The sequence below is a fragment of the Pelophylax lessonae genome, assembly GCF_965119305.1.
Source record: "Pelophylax lessonae genome assembly, chromosome: 2".
NCBI lineage: Eukaryota > Metazoa > Chordata > Amphibia > Anura > Ranidae > Pelophylax > Pelophylax lessonae.
In genome coordinates, this window is record NC_138769.1 from 324,004,245 (window position 1) to 324,027,495 (window position 23,251).

The 23,251-nt window shown below is 40.5% G+C and overlaps 1 long non-coding RNA gene and 1 pseudogene across 2 annotated transcripts in view; one reads left to right on the forward strand and one right to left on the reverse strand.

Moving 5' to 3' along the window:
- LOC309546218 overlaps positions 1 to 23,251 on the reverse strand; it is a 1,099,142-nt gene that overhangs the window by 393,220 nt on the left and 682,671 nt on the right. The gene's annotated exons all lie outside the window — the stretch shown is intronic.
- LOC309546217 (transcription elongation factor A protein 3-like) overlaps positions 1 to 23,251 on the forward strand; it is a 128,659-nt pseudogene that overhangs the window by 15,356 nt on the left and 90,052 nt on the right. The gene's annotated exons all lie outside the window — the stretch shown is intronic.

Here is a 23,251-nt window from a genome sequence, read left to right on the forward strand (position 1 = left end):
CTAACGTGAGATGCGTCTGCACGCGGCAGATGCGGCATCCCTTGTAGCCGTGCGGACGTGCCCCTGCGGCCGCCGACACGGAGGAAAGCCAATGAATCCCAAGGGGGATAGTGGAGGGTGCAGGACCGACCGATTGGCTTAAAAATGCCCCGATCCAAAAGGGGAATCGGGGCTTTCCGTGCCGGGAGTTCCTGGAGTGCAGGAATAAGCAAAAGAAGTGGATGAACAGTGTCATAACAGTATATGTACAGACGTATAAATACCAATGAGGGAGATTAAATAAATAAACAAGATATAGTATATATTGATATATATAGTTGCAGCAATATAATCATGAAGGGAGAGGGGATGTGAGACGGTCTGGATAGGGTCCGAGTAGGGAGGGTATTCTATGGTCAGGTATCCCGGTATCATGTTTTCGGCATGTATTGGGGAGTAGGATGGCCAAAAAATGGCCAATTGTAGGTTGATCTAAATGGAGGTGGATTTCCTTGGTATGAGTTTAGTCTTTTTTGCCGGAAGAGAAACCTGGGAGGAATGGACGATAACTTTGGGCTTCATTTAGCCCTGGTGGGATGGTGGCCTTGAGAAGAGTAATCCAACGCATTTCTAGTTGTAATAACGTTTTGTTCCAGTCCCCCCCACGTAGTGGGATGTGGATCCTGTCCAGGGCCATGAAGTTGATTTTGGGCATTTTATAGTTGTGGTTGTCCCTTACGTGTCTGCCTAAAGGCACATAGAAATTGCCAATGTGCATGGTTTGGAGGTGTTGGTTGACCCTCTTCCCAAATTCCTGTCGGGTCTTTCCTATGTAGAAGGACCCGCATTCGCAGGTCATCATGTATATTATTCCTTTGGTTTTGCAGTTGCAAAAGTGCTTGGGTTGAAATGGTTCTCCATTCGGTAAGATAGTATTAGTTATTTGGCGGATGACAGGGCATTGGGCGCAGTCTCCGCATGGAAAGGTGCCTTTGTTCTTGCATGGGTCTCTTTTTGATCCTTCCTGGAATTCACTACGTACCAGTTGTTGTTGGAGGGAGCCTGCTTTCCTAAAAGTAATAGGTGGGTGGTGTGGTAGGAACTTCGAGGTGCTGGGTTCTTCCATGAGGATGGGCCAATTCTTAGTAAAGATGTTTCTAATTTCCTGGTGTTCGTTGGTGAATCTGATGATGATGCGAGTATCAATTCCGGTTTTGCTGGATTGCTTGTTTTTGAAGAGAAGCATTTCTCTATCTTTGTTGTTGGCCCGATTGTATGCCTTGCGTAGAGAGGTTTTGGTGTAGCCTCTTTCTAGGAATCGGGAAGTGAGTGCATCAGCTTCCAATTTGAAGTTGGCTGGGTCATTACAGTTTCTCTTGATTCTGAGGTATTGGCTATAGGGTATGGAGTGAATGAGGGGTTGTGGATGAAAGCTTGAGGCATGAAGAATGGAATTGCCTCCTTCCTATAGAGAGTGGTGGAGATTTTTCCTGTGGGGTCTTTATATATTAGGGTATCAAGAAACGATATTTGATGTTTGTTATATGACATTGTGAAAAACATATTGTATTCGTTTTGATTCATCTTGGTTAATAACTCAAGTATCATGTGTTCTGGTCCGTTCCAAATAATCAATATATCGTCAATATATCTTTGCCATATGAGAATCTTGTCAGTATAGATGGTGTTTACTTCACTTGATAGAAATTCTTGCTCCCATGAGCCTAAGTAAATATTAGCGTACGAGGGCACGCAGCTGGTTCCCATCGCAACCCCGCACGTTTGGATGTAGTAGTTGCCACCGAATGTGAAGACATTATAATTGAGTATGTATTGTAGCATGTCTGTGATGAACAGGTTGAATTTTTGATCACGTTGATTGTGGCAGCGAAGTGTTTTTTCGATAATTTGTATTCCTTTGGTGTGAGGTATGTTGTTGTATAGAGATTCCACGTCAATCGTGATTAGGTAGGTTTCTTCTGGTATGGTGATGTCATTAAGTATCCTGAGAAGATGAAGTGTGTCTTGAGTATAAGAAGGCAGGTCTTTGACATGAGGGCGTAAGTATCGGTCAATAACTTTACTCATGGACTCTGAGATGCTTCCATTCCCGGATATAATTGGTCTTCCAGGTGGGTCATCCATGTTTTTATGCAGTTTGGGTAGTGCATATAATGTCGGAGTTTTGGGGTGTGGTGTCCTTATATATTCCCATAGGTTCTGGGAAATGGTACCTTCCCGGAATGCATTATCCACTTTGGTGTAGAAGATTTGATCATATGATTTGATCATAATTGGGGCAATCTGTTTGTAGCATTTGGTGTTAGAGAGTATTGTGTGGCACATATTTTTGTATTTTTCTTTGCTCATAACAACTACATTGCCTCCTTTGTCAGATGGCTTGATGATAATTGTGTCGTTATTTTTGAGTTCTTGAAGAGCTCGTTTTTGTTTGTTGGTCAGGTTAGACATATGTTTTTTCTCTCTGATTGCTTCTATGTCTTTTGTGGTTTGTCGCACAAACAGTGCGATTGCTGGGTTGGTGTTAAAGGAAGGGAATTTATTTGATTTCTTTTTGAAAGTAGGTATGTCTGTAGTTGCTTCTGGTTCCTCATTGTCAGAGTCTTGGTCTGGTTCACTGGGATCATCCCAGTCATCTAGGTCACTTTCTTGGAGTAGTAGGTTGAGGTCCCGGATGGCTCTGAACTCAGCCGCTGTAAGTGTAGGTGTGGCTTGTGGTTGGGGTTGTTTGTGATAAAGAGTTTTGAGTAGTAGATTTCTGGCAAATAAGTTGACGTCTTTAATGGTTTCAAACTTGTCTAGGCATGTATTAGGACAAAAGGAAAGGCCTAGAGATAGCACTTCATTTTGTTCCTTGGTTAGTATGTGGGATGATAGGTTTATTACCGTTTTTCTTCCTCCTGTTTCTTCTCCGATTGGTGTTTCCTGGGGGGTTTGGGGTTCGTTTTCCCTAAAAAAACACTCTGTTGTTTCTGGTCGACCTTTGATCGTGTAAACATGTTGTAGGCTTTGGGGGGTTGGTCTGTGTTCCCTGATTGTGTGGCTTGTTCATATGCCATATTGGTTCCTTGGAAATGGGGTTCATTTTCCTGAGTGTTTTCCTCATCTGTTCTACGTTGTGGTTCTTGTTGTTTTGGAGGTGGTCCTCTTCTATTTCTATGATAGTCAGGGCCAGAATTATATGAGGATGAGTCTGATGAATAATAATGTTGTCCTGTTTTATCTGAAGGTCTGCCATATTGGGTTCTGCGGTTGGTTCGTTGATTTGTCCATTTGTAAGCTCTGCCTTGGGCGAAAGCATTCTTGTCCCGCCAGTATTTTCTTTCTTTTTTCCGTAAGATGTCCTTTCCATATTCTTCCAGGTGTGATTTAAGTTTGTTTTCCTGTTCACTGTATAATTGAGCTTTTTTGAGAGGGGCCAGTTGTTCGTAGGTTTTTTTGATGTCAAGATCTAGGGTTTTTATTTGTCTCAGATATTCTTCTTGTAGAAGAATCATTAAGTTCCTAGAACATTCATTAAGTTGGTTTTCCCATTCTTTCTTAAGTTGAGTTGTGACATTTTCCATAGTGGGAAAAATTTGGATTCTTAATCCCACCGGGTTGATCTTCTCGCTAATATAGCGTTCAAATGTTTTAATGTGCCAGTGTAGTGCCGACTTTCTCTCCAAGTGTTTTTGTAATGTTCGGAATAATGCCAAGATGTCGGATTCTGTTTGTTCTTTGGCTTTGAAGCTGGTGTGGATGCCTGACATAAGAGTCTCCCATTCATCACCAACCAGGTCCCCCACATCTTTTTCTCCTTCTTCTTCGGTCATCCTCGCTGAGTAAAAGGAGGATGTTGCTTTAAGAGACAGGCAATCAACAGGGCTTTGCTGAGACTGTGGATAGTACCACAGCGCAAGCTATGTTTGCCTGGGAGTAGTAGGTTTGGTGCTATTGCTGCTTAGCGACCATAAGATAAGTTTGTAAAATAATAAGTATTTCCAGAGATCCGTGAGGCTGTGGATGTGTTATCCATCCGGGGTATTAGTTGAAGAAATGTTTTTTGGATCTTAGCTGGAAGGGAAAGAAATAGTTTCTGCCACCATCCCGAGAGTATAGTTTGTCGATTTGTGGTGCCTCAAGTCAAGTATGGGATTTTAAGGGCAGGAGTAAGGCGAGTAAACAGTGGTAATACAATTTGTAGATAAAATTTATTCACATGTATAATTATATACAGAGATTTGAGTGAATTAATGGGTAAAGTCCCATTGTGATAGTGAAGAGAAAAGAGTAGTAGGTGTGGTTACACGTGAAAATAGTGACTTAGACAAGAAAGGTAGATGGTCCTGCTCTGCTGTTCCTCATATCAAAGAATGGGAAATGGTTGCAGAGAGGGGCCTGATCGGTATTCCAACATGTTTCGGCCCAGTAGCGGCCTTTATCAAGGATGTTACCGATTCTAGGAATAAGTACAATGAATTGTCAGAAATAGTAGCATATATTTGCTCAAGTTTAAGTTATATATAGAATAGTAGATAAACATACATATTTTTTGTCCACTTTCTGGAGTATTGCTTTCCCAGACTTTTTCCAGGAGCTGCAGGAACAATGCTGTATTGGGTGAGAAAAGTACGGTATAGTTGTAGTTGGAGCCACAGGTGAAACAACCTGAAGAGTTGTTGGTAATAAGTAGTATGAAAATAATAATAATAATTACTTCTTGGGCCACGTTTTTTCTGGTCCAATGTGGTTCAATGTGGCTATAGTGTATAACTTTCCACATTGATGGAGATCATCTGTGGTGTTTGCACATTGATGGGAGTCATCTGAGGTGCAAGGTATATAAGAAAGATGCATAGTAAAGTAAAGGATGGTTTGAGGTAAAAATAAATAGACATCCTTGAATGCAGTACTGAAGGTTTGAAAAGTAAGGACTTGATGGAGAGATGTTGGTACATCTTTTCAAGTCTATGCTTACGTTTTGTAGAAGGTATTGGTATGGTGTTACAGCTCCAGATCCTCAGTCTCTCCCGGATCGCAGGAGGACAGGACCTGGAGGCAACATGCTGTAACACCATACCAATACCTTCTACAAAACGTAAGCATAGACTTGAAAAGATGTACCAACATCTCTCCATCAAGTCCTTACTTTTCAAACCTTCAGTACTGCATTCAAGGATGTCTATTTATTTTTACCTCAAACCATCCTTTACTTTACTATGCATCTTTCTTATATACCTTGCACCTCAGATGACTCCCATCAATGTGCAAACACCACAGATGATCTCCATCAATGTGGAAAGTTATACACTATAGCCACATTGAACCACATTGGACCAGAAAAAACGTGGCCCAAGAAGTAATTATTATTATTATTTTCATACTACTTATTACCAACAACTCTTCAGGTTGTTTCACCTGTGGCTCCAACTACAACTATACCGTACTTTTCTCACCCAATACAGCATTGTTCCTGCAGCTCCTGGAAAAAGTCTGGGAAAGCAATACTCCAGAAAGTGGACAAAAAATATGTATGTTTATCTACTATTCTATATATAACTTAAACTTGAGCAAATATATGCTACTATTTCTGACAATTCATTGTACTTATTCCTAGAATCGGTAACATCCTTGATAAAGGCCGCTACTGGGCCGAAACATGTTGGAATACCGATCAGGCCCCTCTCTGCAACCATTTCCCATTCTTTGATATGAGGAACAGCAGAGCAGGACCATCTACCTTTCTTGTCTAAGTCACTATTTTCACGTGTAACCACACCTACTACTCTTTTCTCTTCACTATCACAATGGGACTTTACCCATTAATTCACTCAAATCTCTGTATATAATTATACATGTGAATAAATTTTATCTACAAATTGTATTACCACTGTTTACTCGCCTTACTCCTGCCCTTAAAATCCCATACTTGACTTGAGGCACCACAAATCGACAAACTATACTCTCGGGATGGTGGCAGAAACTATTTCTTTCCCTTCCAGCTAAGATCCAAAAAACATTTCTTCAACTAATACCCCGGATGGATAACACATCCACAGCCTCACGGATCTCTGGAAATACTTATTATTTTACAAACTTATCTTATGGTCGCTAAGCAGCAATAGCACCAAACCTACTACTCCCAGGCAAACATAGCTTGCGCTGTGGTACTATCCACAGTCTCAGCAAAGCCCTGTTGATTGCCTGTCTCTTAAAGCAACATCCTCCTTTTACTCAGCGAGGATGACCGAAGAAGAAGGAGAAAAAGATGTGGGGGACCTGGTTGGTGATGAATGGGAGACTCTTATGTCAGGCATCCACACCAGCTTCAAAGCCAAAGAACAAACAGAATCCGACATCTTGGCATTATTCCGAACATTACAAAAACACTTGGAGAGAAAGTCGGCACTACACTGGCACATTAAAACATTTGAACGCTATATTAGCGAGAAGATCAACCCGGTGGGATTAAGAATCCAAATTTTTCCCACTATGGAAAATGTCACAACTCAACTTAAGAAAGAATGGGAAAACCAACTTAATGAATGTTCTAGGAACTTAATGATTCTTCTACAAGAAGAATATCTGAGACAAATAAAAACCCTAGATCTTGACATCAAAAAAACCTACGAACAACTGGCCCCTCTCAAAAAAGCTCAATTATACAGTGAACAGGAAAACAAACTTAAATCACACCTGGAAGAATATGGAAAGGACATCTTACGGAAAAAAGAAAGAAAATACTGGCGGGACAAGAATGCTTTCGCCCAAGGCAGAGCTTACAAATGGACAAATCAACGAACCAACCGCAGAACCCAATATGGCAGACCTTCAGATAAAACAGGACAACATTATTATTCATCAGACTCATCCTCATATAATTCTGGCCCTGACTATCATAGAAATAGAAGAGGACCACCTCCAAAACAACAAGAACCACAACGTAGAACAGATGAGGAAAACACTCAGGAAAATGAACCCCATTTCCAAGGAACTGTCGGGCCTGTTGGGGGTTATTAAAATAATAATAGGTAAAAAGAAAAATGATTTTAAAAGCCATGTATATTTCATATTATGCATATAAGAGATTCTGAACAGGATGGCGTCCATCTTGTTTTTAAGGTGAAACAAAGTTCATATATATACTTGTTAAACAAAATGTCTCTTACAGGCTTACAATAGGGTCCTTTACTTTCAGCAGACATTTATATTTTCTTTTGTCATAAATAAGCTTATACATTGACATCTCTATCAGATAACAGATGTTAAGGGGATGGTAGTGTCAGTCTGTCTATAAGTATATAACAATGGACAATACCCCAGTATATTCTAGCAGACATTTAAAGATGAACCATATAAGTTTTTATAGATACATTATCATATGTGAGAAGATATTAGCCATAATTATGTCATTATATTATGTAAGGCATATACATATATATTTAGGAATGTTATATCACATTTTGGGTTTATATTCTTACAATAGTAATCTTTCTTAGAATACATTATGTTTAAGTGTAGGACAGATGTATCTCGCCACTAATTACCTCATTTCAGAGAAGTTTGTGTCGTAAATATTCCAAACCTAGACTAGATGCCTGACAGTTATGTCAGAATCCAAATAAGTAATGGCTATTCACTAGCCAGAGGTCAGAGAGGTCATCAGATAAGGACATGGTGGTAAAAGTGTTAAATACAAAATCTAATGAACGGTACGACACTGCCCTCTGGAGACAAAATACCAGGTGCAGTCTTGAGATAATTTGAGATATTCCAATATAAAAATATTATATTGTGTTAAATAATATAATTATTGAAATGGCATTACTTGCCAAGATGAATAATGGAAATACAGGTGGACATTTGTGTATGTACTGGGAGTCTGGAGAAAGTTTTATGTTGTGTTATATGATTAATCTCACATATAGAGAAATCATTTAACTTTATTATCCAAGTATGGGGTTAATTATCAAAAGAGGTGTCTATGATCTCACCAGTTTAGGTATAGAATATCCTGACCAATGGAGATAATGTTTCATCCCTCTGGGTTTTACTTATGGTAATTTTTATAGCTCTTTGTTCTTACCATATAAAAGACCAACCCAGATGAGAGAGAGACAACACTTTACACTACTGACAACACACCTCACACTTACACCACACACGCTATTACATTTTTCAATAGACTCATCCAGACATACTCCCTGATCCACATCATTCATCTGAAACTTGAAGGGAATCCACCATCTTAAGAAAGGCATCCATCTTAGGACTCTGGTAACGATTTGAAGCTAGCGGCTATCTTAAGTGTGGTAATTATGCCTTGCTGTATTATTTGATTTTATTCAACAATTGTTTATTCTTTCCTTATATGTTTTATATTGCATATTTAAGGGTAATGAGATTACAATCCCAGCCGTATAAGCCATGGTATATTTTTCTCTAAAAAGCTGATTTTTGTTTTTATACATTTTTATTAACATCAGATTCAGTGCATTATTTGCAATTTTAAGTCTTCCGTTTTGCATGGCTTATTCTCATTCCTTCTGCAGTGGAATGACTTTGGGCCGTGTGATTCGCAGACCATTGTAGTCTGTTTATATAGAACATTAATTTATGGCTTATACTATACCTGGGAAGAAATGGTAATCCTGCTTTTACTTTGGTTTCACTTTCACTTTGTTTTGTTTCACTTTGTTTCAGTTTCACTTTCATTATTGAGCTAAACATCACATTGCATTGATTATTTGAAGTTAGCATTTTTATGTAGAAGTTATCTTTTTGTGTCATTTCTTGTTTGATCATATATCGTGTTTGCATGTCTTGAGAATAAATATTTTTATATATATTCCACGCTGTAGACTGTACTCACTAAGATTGGTATATGCTTTTAAAAAGAAATTAATCAATTAAAAAGAATTCATGACATTGATTTATGGCAATAGGTGAAGACTCTCCTTTTTCACAGATCTTTGCTTATTAACCATGAATAAATACACTGCTATATTCAGAGCAGTATAAATATTCTGACATAAGTACGAGCGCGAGATATTTATTATTAAATATTCTTACATATAATGGAGGCCCCAGCGAGATAATTATTGATTTCTTACATATGCCAATCATAAATATTGATCAGGTGACATAATCAATAACTTTGAAAAAAAAAAAATTTTTTTTGTTTTTTTTTGGATTTTTTTTTTATTAATTATGAATGTGATAGAAATGCCTTAAAAATGTCTACAGCAGGTAATGTTCACACTGCCAACTCTGGCAAGGTGTGAGTCCCTAGTGGTAATGCCACCACCCTAGTAGCTTTGGCACAGATCATAAATGTGTGGAAACACCTCTCTGAGTCTGAAATGGTGGAACATGTAAATGCTGGTTAGAGTCATATATCAAAATCCTCAGAACGTCGGGCCAATAAAGGGCATCTGACATGGGTAGAGGACAACCTGTATGTATGAACTCACCAATAAGCTTATCTAACACCAAAAGACGTCAGGAAGTGTAATTACATATTTTTTGGTCTTGGCCAATCTTACTGTATCTTTATGAGGAACTGCACCACAAGGCTCAGCAAAAAGGAGTTTAGTAAAGTTTCAATCTCCACTCCAAATAAATGAGAGAATGAGATAAGGAACCTCCTTGAGCAGGTGAAAGTAACCTCTATTGGGACACATAAGTTAAGAGAATGTAGCGTGAAACTGCAAAATGAAGTAGAACTGTGGCAGAAATTTTATCAAGGAAGCTGTAATGAAAGTAACCATTTGAAAGTGAAATGTAAATAATTAATGCAATAATTAGGAAGTTTTAAGCAAGGAAAAATGTTTCTAGCAAGAAGTTGCCGAGTAATCAGCAGTGGAAAATTTTGAAAAAAATAAATAAATAAATAAAAATGTAACAATTCAAGTCTTGACAGGAACTCATAAGTAAATACATAGCAGAGTTCCATAAGGTCATGGTTGTCATGCAAAAAGGGCAATGCTTAATTAGTCCTGCATTTTAAATATGAAATAATTATTCATAGACCCAGATATGATTCCCAGTCTGTTGGTTATGACCCAGACAAGGGGGGGAATCAGGCAAAGAGTCCATGTCCTACCCCAGCCATATTCCTAAAATAGGAGGGCAGAAATTGGGCAGCCATGCATAAATAGGTATGAGTCATATCAGGTCACTGCAAAAAGACTAGCACCCCTAAAAAAAAAAAAAAAGACACCATACACCTCCAGAATTTAAACGTTTTTAAAAAGAGTACTGTCCTGATTTTTGTTAAGAAAGGGTCCTTAGGCATTACTGATTACCTTGAGGCCTATGAAAACAACCTTCTGTGTTGTGCCTCAAGGATGTCATTTAAAATTAGGCCCACACAAAAACCTCACTGCTGCTAGAGCTGTTATCAACAATTTAAAATGTACACAGCACCAAAGCCCCATTGAATTTTTTTTTTTTTTTTTGCTGTACTCAAAAGTGCCTAACACCCTTCAATGAAGGAGCTGAGTACAACGGAATTTAAATCCCTGTGCTTTGAGGCATTGCCCATGCACATAATAATAATAAAGTTTGGCAAAGGAGCAAGATATGCCACCTAGGCCCCAAAAGGAAACACCGGATACCTTAAGGAGGACACCGGACATCCCATTAACAAGGGGGGGGGGGGACACCCACAAATAAATAGGGATTTGCCCCATCCTAGGGCTCCCCGAAATCCTCGGGAAGTTAGAGTGACATTTAGGCCCAGACCTCACGCCAGAACCGCGTAACTGGTTCTGATGGGGATCTGTCCCAATATGTCTGAACCCGAGAGACATAGGCACCGCAGGAGGCGGAGCCAATAATTCAATTCTAAAAAGGTTTTCAGCAGAATAGATGCCAAATTGATCAGCTGATCACTTGGTTCACTCAGGGCACTACAGCCCAAAATTAAAATCCATCTCTAGGAACAAATCCTGTAGCCAGCCAAGGGCCACAAAATCCTTAAATGCCCAAGTGGTAAGGAATCAGAAGGGATACACTGAATAGAGGCATAGGATGCAGAGGTTCTAACACCATTTTATTCCCAGATCACAGCATTGAGGATCCTGGAATCCCTGCCAGAGGGGATCTTGGTTGTTAGATACTAACTACCCTCCTATTTTTCAGTGGTCACTTCATCCCTCTGACTCAAACAGGTCGCTCAAAGTGGGCACATTTTGAAAAATCGCCAATGACGGTGATACCAAGGAGGATCAAATCCTTATGACGTAATGCAGTCAAGAGGTTAAAGGTTGTATACGGTAACCAAGAAGGAATCCTCAATGCCAGGTAGTTTGTTGCCTACAATAAATTGCATTGATGCCCCAAAGGGGGAGATTATATATTTTTTTTTTTCCCAAGTAGTAGGTAAATTTTAAACAAAATATTGTATCATTGTATCATTGTCCAATGTATAGTATCCATGGCGATAAATATTCCCATGTTAATAAGCCCCAGAAGTCAGTGGCCCTGGGAAAGGTCGCATATGTAGTCTCACCTTCCATGGTGTCATAAAAGGACTGATCACACGGTGGATTAAAGGAGAACTCTGAGAAAGCTTAGGGTACCAACATCGCATTGAAATGTCAATTGATAAGAATGTATATTCATACTATATGTTTCATCCAATAGGAAGAGATTAACCTTCCATGCCAGGTCACTGATTGGTACCGACGATGATGTTTGCCAAAGACACAGCGATCGGATGGGTCATCTCTCCCTAGAGCACAGCTCAGGACGGAACCCCTCATTGAATCGGATCCCTCTACAGGAATCAAGCTGCGAGACGCCCCAGATTCTTGTTGACGGAGAGGAAGATTTGTTTCAACAGATCTTTGTGCATTTGATCCGAGGAAATCCATTGAGAGAAATCACACTATCTCCTGTTTTCAGTTGAAGGAGATGTGAGAATGATGCATTGCTTATGTGAGCAAACCTCAGTCTAGGTGTATGACACTCTAGACCATGCTGAAACCATTCATTATTCAACCAACATCCAAGGTTGAACGTCCAAACAGATTTCTCGGATTCCTGATTGCCAACGTTGTTTTACTGCGCTTTGAATGGTAATTGCCAATGCCATCGCAGCAGTTAATTTCTGTCTCCATTAACACTTTGCAAGCTGGAGATGCAGATTTCAAGGAACATTTGAGTTTCTTTACTAGGAGATCAGAAGTCAAAGAGACTAACAAGGAACAGTTGGTGACATAGCTAACATTGCAAAGTCGCTACGAACTGACATTTTGAACTGATTGTTTTTTTTCTCTTCTCATTTTTTTTTTTATTTTTACCGATTTACTTAAAAGTTATGAACAATTCCCAATATGAACTATTCTCTTACAAAAAGAGAACAAGACATTTTTTTTTTTCCACTACTCCTTAAAAAGCTTTCTTTCCAGATAGGCCTAAGTTGCTCACTTGTCTACTGGGAAGAAAGGGGGGGGATATGTCGGGCCTGTTGGGGGTTATTAAAATAATAATAGGTAAAAAGAAAAATGATTTTAAAAGCCATGTATATTTCATATTATGCATATAAGAGATTCTGAACAGGATGGCGTCCATCTTGTTTTTAAGGTGAAACAAAGTTCATATATATACTTGTTAAACAAAATGTCTCTTACAGGCTTACAATAGGGTCCTTTACTTTCAGCAGACATTTATATTTTCTTTTGTCATAAATAAGCTTATACATTGACATCTCTATCAGATAACAGATGTTAAGGGGATGGTAGTGTCAGTCTGTCTATAAGTATATAACAATGGACAATACCCCAGTATATTCTAGCAGACATTTAAAGATGAACCATATAAGTTTTTATAGATACATTATCATATGTGAGAAGATATTAGCCATAATTATGTCATTATATTATGTAAGGCATATACATATATATTTAGGAATGTTATATCACATTTTGGGTTTATATTCTTACAATAGTAATCTTTCTTAGAATACATTATGTTTAAGTGTAGGACAGATGTATCTCGCCACTAATTACCTCATTTCAGAGAAGTTTGTGTCGTAAATATTCCAAACCTAGACTAGATGCCTGACAGTTATGTCAGAATCCAAATAAGTAATGGCTATTCACTAGCCAGAGGTCAGAGAGGTCATCAGATAAGGACATGGTGGTAAAAGTGTTAAATACAAAATCTAATGAACGGTACGACACTGCCCTCTGGAGACAAAATACCAGGTGCAGTCTTGAGATAATTTGAGATATTCCAATATAAAAATATTATATTGTGTTAAATAATATAATTATTGAAATGGCATTACTTGCCAAGATGAATAATGGAAATACAGGTGGACATTTGTGTATGTACTGGGAGTCTGGAGAAAGTTTTATGTTGTGTTATATGATTAATCTCACATATAGAGAAATCATTTAACTTTATTATCCAAGTATGGGGTTAATTATCAAAAGAGGTGTCTATGATCTCACCAGTTTAGGTATAGAATATCCTGACCAATGGAGATAATGTTTCATCCCTCTGGGTTTTACTTATGGTAATTTTTATAGCTCTTTGTTCTTACCATATAAAAGACCAACCCAGATGAGAGAGAGACAACACTTTACACTACTGACAACACACCTCACACTTACACCACACACGCTATTACATTTTTCAATAGACTCATCCAGACATACTCCCTGATCCACATCATTCATCTGAAACTTGAAGGGAATCCACCATCTTAAGAAAGGCATCCATCTTAGGACTCTGGTAACGATTTGAAGCTAGCGGCTATCTTAAGTGTGGTAATTATGCCTTGCTGTATTATTTGATTTTATTCAACAATTGTTTATTCTTTCCTTATATGTTTTATATTGCATATTTAAGGGTAATGAGATTACAATCCCAGCCGTATAAGCCATGGTATATTTTTCTCTAAAAAGCTGATTTTTGTTTTTATACATTTTTATTAACATCAGATTCAGTGCATTATTTGCAATTTTAAGTCTTCCGTTTTGCATGGCTTATTCTCATTCCTTCTGCAGTGGAATGACTTTGGGCCGTGTGATTCGCAGACCATTGTAGTCTGTTTATATAGAACATTAATTTATGGCTTATACTATACCTGGGAAGAAATGGTAATCCTGCTTTTACTTTGGTTTCACTTTCACTTTGTTTTGTTTCACTTTGTTTCAGTTTCACTTTCATTATTGAGCTAAACATCACATTGCATTGATTATTTGAAGTTAGCATTTTTATGTAGAAGTTATCTTTTTGTGTCATTTCTTGTTTGATCATATATCGTGTTTGCATGTCTTGAGAATAAATATTTTTATATATATTCCACGCTGTAGACTGTACTCACTAAGATTGGTATATGCTTTTAAAAAGAAATTAATCAATTAAAAAGAATTCATGACATTGATTTATGGCAATAGGTGAAGACTCTCCTTTTTCACAGATCTTTGCTTATTAACCATGAATAAATACACTGCTATATTCAGAGCAGTATAAATATTCTGACATAAGTACGAGCGCGAGATATTTATTATTAAATATTCTTACAGAACCAATATGGCATATGAACAAGCCACACAATCAGGGAACACAGACCAACCCCCCAAAGCCTACAACATGTTTACACGATCAAAGGTCGACCAGAAACAACAGAGTGTTTTTTTAGGGAAAACGAACCCCAAACCCCCCAGGAAACACCAATCGGAGAAGAAACAGGAGGAAGAAAAACGGTAATAAACCTATCATCCCACATACTAACCAAGGAACAAAATGAAGTGCTATCTCTAGGCCTTTCCTTTTGTCCTAATACATGCCTAGACAAGTTTGAAACCATTAAAGACGTCAACTTATTTGCCAGAAATCTACTACTCAAAACTCTTTATCACAAACAACCCCAACCACAAGCCACACCTACACTTACAGCGGCTGAGTTCAGAGCCATCCGGGACCTCAACCTACTACTCCAAGAAAGTGACCTAGATGACTGGGATGATCCCAGTGAACCAGACCAAGACTCTGACAATGAGGAACCAGAAGCAACTACAGACATACCTACTTTCAAAAAGAAATCAAATAAATTCCCTTCCTTTAACACCAACCCAGCAATCGCACTGTTTGTGCGACAAACCACAAAAGACATAGAAGCAATCAGAGAGAAAAAACATATGTCTAACCTGACCAACAAACAAAAACGAGCTCTTCAAGAACTCAAAATTAACGACACAATTATCATCAAGCCATCTGACAAAGGAGGCAATGTAGTTGTTATGAGCAAAGAAAAATACAAAAATATGTGCCACACAATACTCTCTAACACCAAATGCTACAAACAGATTGCCCCAATTATGATCAAATCATATGATCAAATCTTCTACACCAAAGTGGATAATGCATTCCGGGAAGGTACCATTTCCCAGAACCTATGGGAATATATAAGGACACCACACCCCAAAACTCCGACATTATATGCACTACCCAAACTGCATAAAAACATGGATGACCCACCTGGAAGACCGATTATATCCGGGAATGGAAGCATCTCAGAGTCCATGAGTAAAGTTATTGACCGATACTTACGCCCTCATGTCAAAGACCTGCCTTCTTATACTCAAGACACACTTCATCTTCTCAGGATACTTAATGACATCACCATACCAGAAGAAACCTACCTAATCACGATTGACGTGGAATCTCTATACAACAACATACCTCACACCAAAGGAATACAAATTATCGAAAAAACACTTCGCTGCCACAATCAACGTGATCAAAAATTCAACCTGTTCATCACAGACATGCTACAATACATACTCAATTATAATGTCTTCACATTCGGTGGCAACTACTACATCCAAACGTGCGGGGTTGCGATGGGAACCAGCTGCGCGCCCTCGTACGCTAATATTTACTTAGGCTCATGGGAGCAAGAATTTCTATCAAGTGAAGTAAACACCATCTATACTGACAAGATTCTCATATGGCAAAGATATATTGACGATATATTGATTATTTGGAACGGACCAGAACACATGATACTTGAGTTATTAACCAAGATGAATCAAAACGAATACAATATGTTTTTCACAATGTCATATAACAAACATCAAATATCGTTTCTTGATACCCTAATATATAAAGACCCCACAGGAAAAATCTCCACCACTCTCTATAGGAAGGAGACAGCAGGCAATTCCATTCTTCATGCCTCAAGCTTTCATCCACAACCCCTCATTCACTCCATACCCTATAGCCAATACCTCAGAATCAAGAGAAACTGTAATGACCCAGCCAACTTCAAATTGGAAGCTGATGCACTCACTTCCCGATTCCTAGAAAGAGGCTACACCAAAACCTCTCTACGCAAGGCATACAATCGGGCCAACAACAAAGATAGAGAAATGCTTCTCTTCAAAAGCAAGCAATCCAGCAAAACCGGAATTGATACTCGCATCATCATCAGATTCACCAACGAACACCAGGAAATTAGAAACATCTTTACTAAGAATTGGCCCATCCTCATGGAAGAACCCAGCACCTCGAAGTTCCTACCACACCACCCACCTATTACTTTTAGGAAAGCAGGCTCCCTCCAACAACAACTGGTACGTAGTGAATTCCAGGAAGGATCAAAAAGAGACCCATGCAAGAACAAAGGCACCTTTCCATGCGGAGACTGCGCCCAATGCCCTGTCATCCGCCAAATAACTAATACTATCTTACCGAATGGAGAACCATTTCAACCCAAGCACTTTTGCAACTGCAAAACCAAAGGAATAATATACATGATGACCTGCGAATGCGGGTCCTTCTACATAGGAAAGACCCGACAGGAATTTGGGAAGAGGGTCAACCAACACCTCCAAACCATGCACATTGGCAATTTCTATGTGCCTTTAGGCAGACACGTAAGGGACAACCACAACTATAAAATGCCCAAAATCAACTTCATGGCCCTGGACAGGATCCACATCCCACTACGTGGGGGGGACTGGAACAAAACGTTATTACAACTAGAAATGCGTTGGATTACTCTTCTCAAGGCCACCATCCCACCAGGGCTAAATGAAGCCCAAAGTTATCGTCCATTCCTCCCAGGTTTCTCTTCCGGCAAAAAAGACTAAACTCATACCAAGGAAATCCACCTCCATTTAGATCAACCTACAATTGGCCATTTTTTGGCCATCCTACTCCCCAATACATGCCGAAAACATGATACCGGGATACCTGACCATAGAATACCCTCCCTACTCGGACCCTATCCAGACCGTCTCACATCCCCTCTCCCTTCATGATTATATTGCTGCAACTATATATATCAATATATACTATATCTTGTTTATGTATTTAATCTCCCTCATTGGTATTTATACGTCTGTACATATACTGTTATGACACTGTTCATCCACTTCTTTTGCTTATTCCTGCACTCCAGGAACTCCCGGCACGGAAAGCCCCGATTCCCCTTTTGGATCGGGGCATTTTTAAGCCAATCGGTCGGTCCTGCACCCTCCACTATCCCCCTTGGGATTCATTGGCTTTCCTCCGTGTCGGCGGCCGCAGGGGCACGTCCGCACGGCTACAAGGGATGCCACATCTGCCGCGTGCAGACGCATCTCACGTTAGACCACGGACACCGCCCATAGGCGTCACACAGCGCATCACTGCGCATGTGCGACAGCCTTTAAAAGGCCGGGGAACACCTCCAGATCCTCAGTCTCTCCCGGATCGCAGGAGGACAGGACCTGGAGGCAACATGCTGTAACACCATACCAATACCTTCTACAAAACGTAAGCATAGACTTGAAAAGATGTACCAACATCTCTCCATCAAGTCCTTACTTTTCAAACCTTCAGTACTGCATTCAAGGATGTCTATTTATTTTTACCTCAAACCATCCTTTACTTTACTATGCATCTTTCTTATATACCTTGCACCTCAGATGACTCCCATCAATGTGCAAACACCACAGATGATCTCCATCAATGTGGAAAGTTATACACTATAGCCACATTGAACCACATTGGACCAGAAAAAACGTGGCCCAAGAAGTAATTATTATTATTATTTTCATACTACTTATTACCAACAACTCTTCAGGTTGTTTCACCTGTGGCTCCAACTACAACTATACCGTACTTTTCTCACCCAATACAGCATTGTTCCTGCAGCTCCTGGAAAAAGTCTGGGAAAGCAATACTCCAGAAAGTGGACAAAAAATATGTATGTTTATCTACTATTCTATATATAACTTAAACTTGAGCAAATATATGCTACTATTTCTGACAATTCATTGTACTTATTCCTAGAATCGGTAACATCCTTGATAAAGGCCGCTACTGGGCCGAAAACATGTTGGAATACCGATCAGGCCCCTCTCTGCAACCATTTCCCATTCTTTGATATGAGGAACAGCAGAGCAGGACCATCTACCTTTCTTGTCTAAGTCACTATTTTCACGTGTAACCACACCTACTACTCTTTTCTCTTCACTATCACAATGGGACTTTACCCATTAATTCACTCAAATCTCTGTATATAATTATACATGTGAATAAATTTTATCTACAAATTGTATTACCACTGTTTACTCGCCTTACTCCTGCCCTTAAAATCCCATACTTGACTTGAGGCACCACAAATCGACAAACTGTAGTGTTTACTTATCTCTCTCTAAAGCTCTGAGTGCTGTGTCCAGTGGTGGAACTATCAGGTCGCACTTGTGACTGTGCCCTGGCTTTCTGCCACTGTGGAGGGGGCCCAAGACCTGGCATCTCCCCCTGTACCCCTGGCTGTCAGTTCACTATGCAGTGGAGGGGGCAATCGGCAGCTCTGTGGTGCCTGCGGGATCTCGCTCCAGCTAACAGTTCACTTCCCCCGTATACAGTGGAGAGGGGAGGGGCCACTGACCTGGGCAGGTATCGGCCCCTCCCCTCTCCACTGTATACAGGGGTGCGAATTGCTAGCTGGAGGGAGATCCCGCGGGATACAACAGAGCTGTCGATCGCCCCCCCCCCCACTGCATAGTGATCTGACATCCCGGGGTGCAAGGGGAGATGGTGTGGGCATGACAGAGCTGCTGATAAATGTGCAGGTATGTGGCTATGGGGTGATCTGATTATACTAGAAGTACAGTGTGTATGTGTGTGTGTGTGTATGTGTATGTGTGTGCCTGCAGGTGTGTGTATATGTGTGTATTTATACTGTATGTGTGTGCATGTGTGTGTGTACTGTATATATATGTGTGTGTGTGTGTGTGTATATGCGTGTGTGCATATATGTGTATATACTGAAAATCCGTGTATGTGTGTGCATACGTGTGTGTGTGTCTATATGTGGGGGGGGGGGTCACACAGTACAGGACTATCCTAGCTGGTTACCAATACATGATGTATGCTGCTGGGTGCCACTTATTGTACACCATTATTGATACAATCTGGGTGCCACAGTACACAGAGCATGTATGAATGGAGTGCTACTATCTTCAAAATTCATATGTGCTGATTATGGAGCTCATACTGGCTGGGTGCCATAGACTGCAGAGATCATAATAGAGGGGTGCCATAGACTGCAGAGGTGGGTGCATAGTGTGTGTGTGTGTGTGTGTGTTGGGTACAGAGATGTGATGGGGGTTGGGGGTGCACATCAAGTGGGTACAGAGCACAGATGTGTAAGGCCCCTTTCACACTGGCAAACCAATCGGGTCAGCCTGTCCATTTTTCAAATAGATCAGTCCATCCATTGCTCTCTATAGAGCGGCGAGTGTTAAGGGACATGTGTCCGCTGACACCAGCTGCCATCCGATCCTGTGGACAAACAGATGGATAGGGATCCCATTCCCCATCCATCCAGTAGATCAGATTAGTTGACAGTCAGGTGGAGACGGACAGGTGGTCTGTTTCCATCTGACAGCCCATAGAGAGCATCTGGCTTTGTCCACTCTGCATTAGTGGAGCAGGCACAGACCTGTCATCCGTTTGCTCAGCGGGGATCAGCGGAGAGATCCCCTGCTGAGCAAGCGGATCCAGCTAACAGGTCTGCCCTGTGTGAAAGGGGCCTTAGGGGTAGATCTGCGAGGTGCAGAGATGTGTGGCAGAGTACATATATGTGCTGGGGGATGTTGAGGGGTTTTGGGGAATGCAGAGGATGCTGGGAGGAGCAGAGGTGTGTGTATGTGTGTGTTTGTGTGCGTGGGGATGGGGGCTGGGGGTTTACAACGGCTTGATGGGTGTATGGAGGCATGCTGGGGGATAAAGAGGATTCTAGGAGGTGCAGAAGTGTACTCGGGGGGGGGGAGGGGGGGTACGGAGGATGTTGGGAGGTGCAGAGGTATGCGTAAGAGGTGCAGTGATGTGCAAATGGTAAAGAGGTGTGCTGGGGGGTACAGGGGTGTGCTAGGGGTACAAGGGTTAATTGGGAGGTACAGAGATGTGCAGGGGGTACGGAGGCATTCTGGGGGGTGTAGAAATGTGTAAAGTAGTATGGCGTTATGTAGGACCATGCCCATTTTAAATGACCCACCCGTAATTAAGATACAATTTCTGCTTACAATAGCTGGCTGATTACATAGAAAATGAAAGTGTCCCTGAAATTTCTTTGGAAGGGTTGGCAACTATGCTGGAAGGGATCCTGCTGCAGAACACATGAAAGGCTCCTGCTGTGGGACCACAATAAACGGTTCACAAACTGAGTAATGGGCCCTGGATCAGTGGCAAAGGCTCCAGGATGGAGTCAGGGGGGCCCTTCATGGTTTCTTGCACCGGGGCCCTGAAGGTTCTAGGTACGCCTCTGGCTGTGTCTTTTTGCTGCTCTGTTCCTCTGTTATCAGCATGATAACATCTGACAAGTTCTCGGACACACACGATAAAAGCAGCTGGAAATTTGTGTCGGGGAGGGAGCTTAGACAGATAAGCAGAGAGCTTGTCTAATCAGACTGCAGCTCTGCAGGTTTCTTCTTTCCTCTTCCTATGTGGAGGGGGGTGTGTGCCTTTCCTCCCATCAGCTCTCGCACAGTGTATGTCCAGACTCCCCACCCACCCCTTTGTGCTGCTTAAACAGGAAGAAAGATTTCTAACAGGATGTGCGCTTTCTAAAGAATTGGAAAGCCTGCAGATATACATGTAAAACGTATGTACAGAGATTTGTTTTGTATAGCTGGGTATATGTGAGTGTTTACAACCAGGGAAAAATTTTTTTTTTTTTAGTTTTGAGCAGAATGGAAGGGGATTACAACAACTGTCAGATATGTATTACTGCCTGTTTCCCCATTAAGGAGATTCACCCTCTCTATTGGTCATTGACTAATATAGAATGTGAAAATGGAAGAAAATCACAGTCTTCCACTGGTCATCAGAACAGGAATAGAGGGCAATTTTTCCATTGGGAACACTAGCTCTGGTGACCCTGGTGACTACTTGGGATTTTCCCCACTTTAGAGGTTTAGAGGCTGCATATTTGTGTGTGCTTGGCGCCTAGGGGGTTAAGTCTTTGGGGTGATACTGGGTAACAAAAGATGCTAAATTTTATTCAGTTGAAGCATTTAAGATCACATTTTTAGCCATATTTTTACATGTTAATGTAAAACTGTTATTCTGCTGCTGTTGCCGCAATGTAAAAAAGTCTCTTCTGCTAAAAAAAATGTCTCCTAGCATTTTTTTCTTTTGGCACGGAAGTTCAGCTTTATGTATTCATCTTTTTCCGACCTTCAACTTGCAACCACAGTTTCTCTTCGCCGGTCCCATGTCTCCATGTTTGGCATATATTGATATTATTTTTAAGACTGTTCCCCTAGAGACATTAAATAACTTTGTAAGACTTTCGCACTTAAAATGTGGGCACCAAATATTTGTTCTCTGTAGATCTCAGCTGCCTAATGTTGCTGTGAAAGCTAACATAACAAATTGCCAAAGGAAACAAAAATATTTCATCTGACACATATCGCTAATTGGCAAAAAAAAAATTAATTGTAATTTAACATTTCAAAAAGAAACTCCTTTTATGTGGCGTTTCCTCCCGCCTGGCCACTTCTTGTGCATAGAGTTTCAATGTCTTTCTAGGTTATTTGAAAAGATTGGCAACTATGTGAATGAGAAGGGTAGACAGAATACTGAGCAGAGGTGAAATAGGAGAATAGAGGTGAAAGAAAAAAATACATTAAAGGATAACTGGAATTTTAGAAATAGTTGTAGAGCTCCAACAGGAAGACTCTTTGTTGCCAATTGTTTAATTTAAAGTGGACCTTCAGTCTCTTTTACAACTTACATCTTTTTTTTTGCGCGGTCCTGCAAAGCTGTACCCAAATAAAATTGATGTCCTTGAAAATCCCAATAAGCATATTTTGATTGGTTTGCGCAAAAGTTATTGCGTCTACAAACTAGGGGAAAGATTTGTCATTTTTTTTTTATTTATTTATTTTTTACTAGTAATGGCGGCGATCTGCGATTTTTAGCGGGACTGCGACCCCCTAACTGACATTTTTGACACTTTTGGGGGGACCAGTGACATTGCTGCAGTAATCAGTGCTAGAAATATGCACTGTTACTGTAATAATGACACTGGCAAGGAAGGGGTTAACCCAGGGGATGATCAAAGGGTTAAGTGAGAGCCTAGGGGAGTGTTTTCTAACTGTATGGTTGAGGGACTTGTGAAATGAACACTGAGACCTGTGATCCTATATAGGAGGATCACAGGCGCTCTGTGATCATTTCAGAGAGAACAACGGTCTGCTGTGTTTACAACAGCTGACCGTCCTTCTCTCTCATCGGGGAGTGATTGAGGGTGCTTGGTGGCAATCGCAGCTGCCTGCCCCGTTGATCGGCATCCCCTCTGCCTAGGGGGGGCGGGCGCGTGCCTCCAGTGGCGCGCGCTCGCCCCCAGGAGCGATCCCGCGAGAGGATGTACCCATACATCGGTTTGCGTAGCTGAGCCAGCCTGCCACAGTATATCTGCGGCGGGCGGTCGGCAGGTGGTTAAAGAGGACCTTCAGTCTCTTTTACAACTTACATCTATTTTAATGGTCTCCCCCTCCTTTAACAGAAATGGTATATGAAAAAAAAAATGTGATTTTTTCGAAAACTTAAATACCTTTTCTTGTAGTTCCACTCAAATGTGGGTACAACAAAATTTATAACGAAGGTATACTGGATAGCCACTGAAATATCTAGTGAATATTTAAAATGAACAGACACGCCAAGAGCAGTTTTGATATAAAAAAAAAAGCATAAAACAAAACTTTACTGGACATCAAATTACATAAAGCTTCTTACACATAAAAGTGAC